Source organism: Miscanthus floridulus, chromosome 10 (genome assembly GCF_019320115.1).
Source record: "Miscanthus floridulus cultivar M001 chromosome 10, ASM1932011v1, whole genome shotgun sequence".
NCBI lineage: Eukaryota > Viridiplantae > Streptophyta > Magnoliopsida > Poales > Poaceae > Miscanthus > Miscanthus floridulus.
Window position 1 is genome coordinate 1,930,485 of NC_089589.1, and position 10,618 is coordinate 1,941,102.

Genomic DNA, 10,618 nt, shown 5'->3' on the forward strand with positions numbered 1-10,618 from the left:
TCAATTGGAGGATGAAAAACTTAAAGAGATAGTAGAGAATGTAGTGCTTGGAAAGGCACCCGGATTCAGAATGGATGAGAATGGTACTCTTTGGTTCAGGAAAAGGATATGTGTACCAGAAGTGAAAGCTATCCGAGATGCAATTCTGCAAGAGGCCCATGAGTCTGCTTACTCTATACATCCCGGAAGTACCAAGATGTACTTGGATCTCAAGGAGAAGTATTGGTGGTATGGTTTGAAGAGAGATGTGGCAGAATATGTGGCTTTGTGTGACACTTGTCAAAGAGTGAAAGCTGAGCATCAAAGACCTACAGGGTTACTACAACCAATGAAGATTCCTGAATGGAAATGGGAAGAAGTTGGTATGGATTTTATTGTATGACTGCCTCGCACTCAAAGAGGTTATGATTCAATATGGGTAATAGTGGATCGACTCACCAAGGTTGCTCACTTTTTACCAGTCAAGACTACCTATAATGGTGCAAGATTAGCAGAGTTGTACATGGAAAGAATAGTGTGCTTACATGGTGTTCCCAAGAAAATTGTGTCGGATAGAGGCACCCAATTTACATCGCAATTCTGGCATAAAGTACATAGATCTTTGGGAACAAAGTTGAATTTCAGTTCTGCTTACCACCCGCAAACTGATGGACAGACTGAAAGGATCAACCAGATTTTGGAAGATATGTTGAGAGCTTGTGCACTTCAGTATGGTGATAGTTGGGATAAGAGTCTGCCTTACGCAGAGTTCTCGTATAACAACAGTTATCAGAAGAGTCTCAAGATGGCACCTTTCGAGGCGTTGTATGGACGTAAGTGTAGAACGCCTTTGTTCTAGAATCAGACTGGAGAAACTCAAGTGTTTGGACCCGATGTCCGTAGAGACGCGGAAGAACAAGTGAGAATGATTAGAGACAATTTGAGAGTAGCTCAGTCCCGACAGAAGAGTTACGCTGATACTCACAGAAGAGAGCTAACTTTCGAGATTGGTGATCATGTGTACTTGAAGGTGTCACCAATGAGAAGTGTGAGAAGATTCAATATGAAGGGAAAATTAGCACCAAGGTATATAGGACCTTTTAAGATCCTAGAGAGACGTGGAGAAGTAGCTTATCAGTTGGAACTGCCTGAGAGTTTGTCAGGTGTGCACGACGTGTTCCATGTTTCCCAATTGAAAAAGTGTTTGAGGGTACCAGAAGAGCAGATTCCTTTAGAAGAACTTGCTGTCAAGGAAGATCTTACTTATGAAGAGTATCCGATAAAGATCTTGGAAACTGCCGAAAGAGTTACAAGAAGCCGAACTATAAAGATGTGCAAGGTACAGTGGAATCGATATACAGAGGATGAGGCTACCTGGGAAAGAGAAGAGGATCTGAGAAAGACTTATCCCCAACTGTTTGAGTAAGCAATCACCCGAATCTCGAGGACGAGATTCATCTTAAGGGGGGTAGAATTGTAACATCCTAAAATTTGCATTCTTTTAAAATTAGTAAATATGATTTATTTAAGCAAATGTGTGTGCATTAAAAGATAGGAAAATAATAAATTTTGTGGAATTAAAATTTAAAAATAAGGTTAGAAACTTTTTGATGCATACATGCTGCTGCATATCATTTTGTGAATGCTTGGAATTTGTTAAAGATTTCAAAAAGAATTGAAATTTGAATTTAAAAATAGATTTGGAAAAGTGTAGAAAAAGAAAAAAAAAGAAGAATCCATTTTTCCCTCCCTTCTTGATTTTTGGCCCGTGGCCCAGCTCCTTCGGCCTGCTGGCCCATTCCTCCGCGCCGGCCCAGCTGCGCTGTTTCCTCCCTCCGCCCACGCCCAGCCTCGCGCGGCCTGCAAGGCGTCGGCCCAGCACCGTAGCCAGCCCAGCCGCCGCGCCTTCCTCGCGCCCGCAGCCGCTGACCGCTTGGCCCCACTTGTCGGCGCCGTCCCCTTCCCCGCGCGGCTCGGCAACCGCCCGCTCCCAGCGCTGTAGCAACCGCCACCCACGATGGGTGTCGTGGGAGCGTCCCCCCCCCCGCTCCTCGGCCCTGTTAAATAGCAGCTGAGCCTTCCCCCCCGCGTGCCCCTGCTGTGCCCCGCTCTCTCTCGCGCTCGCCGTGCTCGGGAACCACCGCAGCAGCCGCACCGAGGTCCGCCGACTACACCTTCGCACGGACCGCCACCGCCGAGCTTCCCCGTCCTCCTTCTTCCCCTCGGTGAGAATCCCCTGGCCTCCCTCTATCTCCCGGTACCACTTGTTTCATTTTTCTTGGCTTCTAGATGCCCTGGCCGCGAGCTCCACAAGCCTTGGCCGCCGGCCATGGCGGCCACCGCGCTATCCGCGTTTTCCGGTCGCCGTATCGGCATGGCCGAGACCCCCTTCTTCCCCCGCATACCCCAGTGCTCTCGGTTTTTCATTTGGTGAACCCTAGCCCCCTAACCGTGCGCGCCCGAGACCTCCATGCCGCCAGTAATGGTGCCTCACCGCCGGTGTCACTATTCCGGCCGGCCACCTTCATCTCTCCCTCCTCTGATCAAATCCGATCCGTTCATTTGCAAAAGAGACCCTAGACTTTTCTAAGTCCTAACCCGCAGTCCAAGGCGTAGTTCCCCGAATGCGCAATCTCGTTTGGAAAGCGTAAACTTCACGGCTTAAGTCAAAAATACGTTTTCAGTATTCACAGAAATGCCATTTGAACTGTTTCGCTTATAAAATTATCGTTTTAGCTCCGAATTGATCCATTCAAATCGCGTTAGCTTCATAATTCCATAACCTACATGTTAGAACCACTGTTAGTCAAGTTTGGAACTTTTTAAATTCATGGTTAGATTTAATTAAATATATTGCTATAGGAAAACCCGTTTAAATCATAACTTTCGCATTTTAGCTCCGTTTTTCGTGAACTTCGCGTTGACATGATCGTAGCGAGACGTAGATTATTTTTACAAACATTTTATCTTGTTTTCAATACTGTTGGTGTACTGTTCTAATGATAGGAATGTTTGCTTTGCATGAATGCTTTTGGAATGTTGTATGTTGCCGTGTTGGTCGCGTTCAGACGGTGAGGAAAATGTTGGAGACCAAGAACTCTTCGACGACCAGCAGGACCAGCACGAGTTTGTGAACCAAGGCAAGTATCGCATGGGCCTACCTTGATGTCCTATTTCACTTTAATCAATTACTCATTTGTATGTGTCTAATTTTGATACCCGTAAGGACATCCTAGTGATTGTTTATCCTGTTCCTTGTCTCCTATGGGTTAAATGCATATGGATAGATTGCTAGTGCTCTAACTAAACTTGATATACATGATGATGAATGATTCTATGGAACAAAGAGTTTCACATGATTTATAACAATTGTTGCATAGGGCGAAAGTGCAAATGACCTTTGTTCATGTTGCTCCCAGCCCTCCATAAGGACTTATCTGTCGGCAAAAGCTGGGACTGACAGTGCAACCGGGAGAGTCATATGGCTCTGACTTTAGCTCAGTAATAGGATCTTTTCTAGCTAGTTAGAGGTTACCTTTTTGGCGTAAATGGGGCTTGCCACGTTGGGTATAGGGCTGCCTCTGTTCCTATGAGTATAGCCGCGATGGATATGTGCCATAGGAAAGGGGGGTTCCTACATCTGCCTGCCAAGGAAACCTAGCGGCCCTAACTTGTTAGCGAAACCTATGAAATGGCTTCATAGTGTACCCTGCCCGCTCACCTTGGCAGTGACATGGGAGTAATTAACCCGGGCATATGAGAATCACGACTCGCGGTGAATGTGCACCACCTCTACAGAGGGTAACAAACTGTTATAACAGCCGTGCTCACGGTCACGAGCTGCCCGGAAAACTCACAGAATAACTGGATACTTGATGATGATCATTTAAGTTGTTCTATGATGATATATGGTACACTTGACCTTGATATATGTTCTTATGGGTTTAAATGGGAGCTTAAGCATAATTTGATAATATTTGATAATAAAAGCTTGTCGTACTAAAAATGCTAACTGCAGTAAACTAGAGTCAACCCTTTTTGAGCTTCATAACCCCATGTTAGCTTGTTAAGTACGGAATGTACTTACACTTGTTTATTTTCTTTATTTGGATAAAAATCTCGGATGGGTAACAGATGACAACGGGTATGAGGAATTCCTCGAGGATTTTTAGGCTTGTGGTCAACCAGTTGACCTTCCCTGTGATGAAGCCCACGAGAGTTTATTATCTTTTATTTTCCGCTGTGTGATGTAAGACTAAGTTGTATTATGGATCTGATGTAAGAGACACCATGATGATACTTTATATGATTTGTCGACTTGTGTGTGTGACTGTTTCCTGCGCACACATGAGTATTATGCATTCAATTTTATCCTTAAAATTGGGTGTGACACCATTGCACTCGGCAAAGTGACTGAAAAGTATTTTTTATTTGTTTTTTACATCCCATCCAAACAAACAGAAGATATATATAACAAACATCACCAACATCACATTTATATCATCAGCAACACATATATATCACCAACACCACATATATATAAAAAACGTCACATATATATCACAAACGTCACATGTCTCACAATATATCACAAATAAGTTCACAAGTAATCCAAGTGCTCCAACATCTACAACCACAATTGCAAATAGAAGTACCATTAACAACTACAAGAATCTTAACCAGATGGCCAATGAGACTAGTTTGGTGAAGGATTCGCTGAAGCATGAGGATCGTTCGATGCCGCCGATTGATTCTGCACAAAGGAGAAGAGATTGCATGTGTGAGACAAGATAAATATATACCATACATGAATAAAACTTTCATACTCCACTAGGTTTGACCATAAGCATGAACATACAAACTAAAACTACAATACTCATAGGAGTAGAATAGTGAGGAGGTGGAGGTGGAGCGAATAGCGAAGGTGGCGGAACTACACCCGTAGCGACGCCAAGACTTTGCATGTACTGAAGAATCTCCGCCATCCTCCGCTGCTCGGCCTCCCGCTCGGCCTCCACCCTCTCCATCTTCGCCTGCATCTGCTCCCGTATCCTCCTCTCTTGTTCCAGCTGGGCCTACAATATATTCACCCCAATGTTACAATAATGCAAAGGAAAGGTATAAAAAAAGCAATGAACGACGAATAAACCAGGAATAACCTCAAGTGCCTCCACCCGGTGGTGTGAAGTGTCCTACCGAGGTCGTATGGCCGGGCTCGTGCTCATGCTGCTTGCTTGAATCTAGGAGAGACTAGGAGTAGCGGCCAAGTCGATTGCACCATCGCCAATCCAGTACCGCCCATGCTTCTTGCCTCCTCCCACCCTCATGACGACTTCTCCATCAAGGTCCTCGATGCTCGGATCATACTCTGGCCCATGTACCTCTCTTGCCATCGATGTGTACTCACTGAGGCGGTGGTGGACAGTCGCATTGTTGTACGCCTCGAGCCCGTCCTTCGGGTTGTAGTCGACGTCGGATGTCGCCTTGCCCTTGTGGGCCATAACAAATGCCTTGAAGATGGAGCAAGCCTGGCCATCATGTGACGCTGACTGTGAGAAAAACAACAAGATGATTAGAAATCATACAGAATTGAGCGTTAGAATAAATAAATGAATTCGCGTACCCATGTTTCTACGTATCCGCTGAGGCTGCGGTTGCCTTGATGGTGTGCTACACCTGGCATCATCAAACGCCGCTCCCGGCACAAGCTGTGCGTCTCCTCCCACTCGCGTGAGCACCACTTGTCCACCATCTGTACCCAGCACTAGGGATGCACGACGCACCAATAAGAAATCATCTACAGGCCATCAAGTACATGACATATCATAAGATGAAATTAAGCCTACTTAATCTCAAAAGGAATCAGTATTAATGTTCTGTATTTACCTGCATACAAACACGATGTATCCATTCATTATTTCAAGAATGTCCAATGAATGCGATGTATTGAGCAATGTAGTGTGAGAAAGACTTACCCACAGCTCTTGCTTCACCCGCTCCGCGTTGTTGTTGAATACCCTACGGGCCTGATCCTACGACTCCTATGACTACCACCACTACTATGACTCCTACGATTCCTACGACTACCAGTACTCCTACGACTCCTACGACTACCACCACTCCTACTCTACCACTACTACTACCGCAACTACTAGTAATACTATGACGACGACGATGGTGAATCAGATTCTTTGGTTTGCAAGCATCGTACGTGACAACTTGCGCGAAACCTTCTCAAATTTTTATCACAGCCTCCACAGATGATATCATGACATTGAAAGGATCAAGATGCCCAAGAGGGGGGGGGGGGTGAATTGGGCTAATTCTAAATTTTCTTGCAATAATTAAATCCTACGGTTAGCCCAATTAACCCCTTGTGCCTAGAAAAGTGTTTCTATTAATCTAACGCACAAAGGACTTGCAACCTATGTTCCAAACTTACTCTAGCATGGCAATTCTATGAATGTAAAAACAAGTATTGAATTGCTCAAAGTAAATGCTCAAAGTAAATAGAGAGAGAGAGAGAAACGCGGTGATGTTTTGCCGAGGTATCGGAGAGTCGCCACTCCCCACTAGTCCTCGTTGGAGCACCCGCGCAAGGGTGTAGCTCCCCCTTGATCTACGCAAGGATCAAGTGCTCTCTACGGGTTGATTCTTCGACACTCCGTCACGGTGAATCACCCACAACCGCTCATAACTTGAGTTGGGTCACCCACAAGCTACGCCGGGTGATCACCAAGCTCCCAATCACCACCAAGCCGTCTAGGTGATGGCGATCACCAAGAGTAACAAGCACGAACTCTCACTTGACCATGCGAAGCCTAATGAGAATGGTGGATGCACACTTTGCTACTCTTGATTCACTAATGAGGCTACTCTCTTGGATTCTTAAATCTCAATCACCTCACTAGGACCTTGCTCTTCTTGGCACTCACAAACATGTTTCTCACCTGTTGGAATGAGCAAAAGTGACTCCACACACGAGTGGAGCTTCTATTTATAAGGTAGCCTGAAAAACGAACCGTTATGACCCTCTGTGGGGTGACCGGACGCTCCGGTTAGTTCAACCCGCACACCAGTGATTAAGTGTTGACCGAACGCTGGCAGGGTCTGATCACCACTGACCAGATGCATCCGGTCGCAAATATCCCTCACTGGAACCTTACTGTACTTGACCGGACGCTGAACCCCCAGGGTCCGGTCAGTACTGACTGGACGCGTCCGGTCGTAGAATTCCTTCTCTGGAACCTTACTGGAGTCGATCGGACGCTGGACCTCAGTGTCCGGTCACTTGACCACTCAGCGTCCGGTCGCGCCAGACGCAATCTCCTTGGTCAAATGAACTGACCGGACCCTGCAGCCAGTGTCCGGTCCGACCGGATGCAGCGTCCAGTCAGCATTTGACCCTCCATTCACTTCCAACTCTCGATCATATGTGAATGGAGTTTGCTCCATAGGATCATAGGGCTGTTGTGGAGCTACCTAGTGCTAGTCTTAGCAAGTGTGCACCACACCTCACTCACTAGACTCATCTAGGTCAAGCTACCCGTCCATACCCCCCTTAATAGTACGGCCAAAGGAAAAAACAAAGTCCTAAACTACTCTAAGTGTCTCTCCAACTCCAATCGACACTTAGAACTAGTCATCCTTAACCTTGTCGTCCATCCTTTGAAAACTGAAACGATTTCCATCATAGGGCATGACATTCATGATCGCCCTATCGATCTCCATTATCATGACCTAACTTATTGCCTCTGCAAAACACACATTAGTCATAGTAATCTTGTATTGTCATTAATCACCAAAACCCAACTAGGGGCCTAGATGCTTTCAATCTCCCCCTTTTTGGTGATTGATGACAATACCACCTCGAGTATGTGAAAGAGTGAGGTTTTTGACATGCTTGGTTCATATAAGCTTTTGTCAATAAGAACAAAATAGTTAGGCAAGCTTATATGACCCAAGCCAACACGATGTACTCAAAAGATATGAAATAAGCATGAGTACAAGTGGTGAAGCTCATTTGCATCGGAGTAAAGCGCGGAAGCAAAAGCAAATGAGCATAACACAAGTGATATGACATATAAAGGAATTCAAAGTAGAGAGCACACATGTCATATATCACAATCACGTAGATATCACTATCACATAGATATAATAGTATGCATCAAAGTAAACACATGAATGCGTAATAGTAATAGTGTATCACACAAATAAGACTCTAAATGTATATAATAGACTAATAGCTAACTAGGTTCCCCCTAAAAGTCGCTCCCCCTGAGTCTACATACTTGAACCCTCTCCCCCTTTGGCGTCAAACACCAAAACCTAAGGGTCGATCGGCGAGGCTGTAGCGGACGAGCCAGGCACTGAGGTACGAGGAGCAAGCTGGAACTAGGCGCCATCATCATCTGACCCTGAGCTCTGTACTAACTGACCCTCTATGGCTAGAAGCATCGCTGAAGCGGTCTGGGTCTAAGCTGGGGCAGGTGCAGCCTGTGATGCTGCTGGTATGTCTGTCGTAGGATTTGAAGATGCGACAGAAGAAGGAAGCCTCTGAGTAGTCACGACGACAGGAGCTGCTATAGAAGGACCTGGGGCAAACATATGTGGCGGTGTAGGCATCCCTGTCAACTCGCTAAAAGATGCTCCAAGACTCCTGGAGACTGACGTGTCAGGCACAAATAGCGAGGGTGACTGATCCGGTGTGAAGCCCGTCTGAAGTGGTGTGAACCGCGGGGCTACCACTGGCGAGGATAACCACTGGGACACCTGTACTGTGGGAGAAGCAAACGGAGCTGGAGGCTGTCCCTAACTCTGAAGCCCACTAGGCTGTACTGCTGGAGTCGTCATAGTGGTAGTAGGCTGACCAATCTGGGGCGAAAGCTGTGGCTGTGGGGCCCCAATGGCTGTCACTACATGCTACATGAATCCCAAAAGCTGCTGCTGCATGAGTAACTCCTGCTGCTGCTGCTGGAGGACCTGCTGCTATCGCTGGAACTCGTCCTGATGAGCCTGAAACTGTGCAAAGTTAGCAGTGGTCTCCTGAGCCTGTCTAGCCTGATCCTACTGCATCCGCTCAAGGATAGCAATCAAAGCAGGGTCCGTCTGCAGTGCAGGTGGAGCGGAGCTAGAACTGCCGGCCTCTGCATCATGTCTGTGTGGAGGCATCTGAGGAATAGGCAGGTAGTCGTCATCCGAACTGTCACTAGACTCGCTCCTCTCCTCCTGAGCCTCAAGCTGCCCCTCCTCAGTAGCTGCTATGTTTCTGATAATCTCGTCCTGCTGAGCTACGGACTCTGGTACATCTAGACGACGGCAAGGCTGAGTAGGTGCCTATGGTGTGCTATGCCTGATCCTTTGTGCCATGTTATAAGCTGGAAACTCTGTGGTGGCACCTCTGTACTCTACAACCATCTCTGGTGTCCTAACTTACACAGCCTTGAGAATAAGGAATGTGATCCAATGTGCATATGGAAGCAGCCTGCGACCCTTGAAGCCCTCAGCTATAGTATCCTCCATCTCTGATAGAAGGAGGTCCCAAATATCAAACATTGTCTGCTGCATCAGGGCGTTGAGGAGCCAAAGCTGGAGGCGAGTCAAGCCCTCTCTGTATCCCATCCTGGGAAGTAGTGTCCTCCTTATGATAGCCTCTAGCACTCTAGCTGTAGGAGTAAGGTCACTGGGGTTCCTCCTCGATCCCTCACCAAAGGGCTCCTTGAAGCAATGGCGCACAAGATCTGTAGGGGGCACCATACCACCATAAGGACGCCTGGGAGGCTCTTGCTGTCCATAACATACCTCATGTAACTTGATAGGCTGCTCCTGTAGCCTCAGTATCTCCTTGGCCCTCTGACTCATCATCCTGTAGTCTCTGCCTCTAAATGCAAAGTGTATAAAGTTATGATGCGGGTCAATATAGAGCGAAGCATAGAACTGCCGAACCCAAGATGGTACATACAATCCTGTTCGGCCAATCAGATCTGTCAGCCCTGGTAGATATGCAAGGTAGGGGTGAATGTGCTCTCTAGCTGCTGCGACTATAGCCTCTATGCTGCAGACTCTCTGAGATCTGAAGACTGCTCCACTATTCAGATAGGCATTAAAGAAATCCTCCTGCAGTGACGTGTAGAAACCCTCTGCTGCTCTCTCATCCCTTCTGGGTGGAAACCACACATCAAACTCCACGAAGTGAAGCTGCTGAACCTGCTTGGCCGAGGCGGCCCTCAAGTCAAGGTGGTGGACGAGATCCCCTCCGCTGTGTCAGTGGCCTCGGTGAGACTGGAACACAGGTACGACCAGAGCGGCATAGCTGGGGCTGTGGTGCCTGCTCTATCTCCTTGGCCTGCTGGACCTACTCACCCTCCTGAGACTGTTGTGACGGCTGTCCCTCCTGTGTCTCCTATGCTGTCTGAGGCTCCTGAGTCTACTGTGATGGCTGAGGCTGCTGCTGTGGCTCCCCCTAAGGCTGAGGCTCCTCAATAGCTAGACGTCGTCCTGCCATCATGATAGTCCCAGGTGGACCACCATGAAGATGCTCAATATGCTCCAGTCGGCTCTACGCCTTTGGTGACAGATGATCTGCTATAACAACTCCACTGCGGGCACCTCCTCTCTCGGCACGCTCTGTGGCCTCTAC

General features: G+C 47.2%; 1 long non-coding RNA gene across 1 annotated transcript; it reads right to left on the reverse strand.

Annotated features, from left to right (window-relative positions):
- Positions 1-4,881: 4,881 nt before the first annotated feature.
- Positions 4,882-5,760, reverse strand: LOC136486012 (uncharacterized). Its single transcript, XR_010766640.1, has 3 exons — positions 5,603-5,760; positions 5,139-5,528; positions 4,882-5,054 (listed from the first exon to the last, which is right to left on the reverse strand). It is a non-coding gene; the product is annotated as an uncharacterized lncRNA (long non-coding RNA).
- Between the last annotated feature and the right edge of the window lie 4,858 nt (positions 5,761-10,618).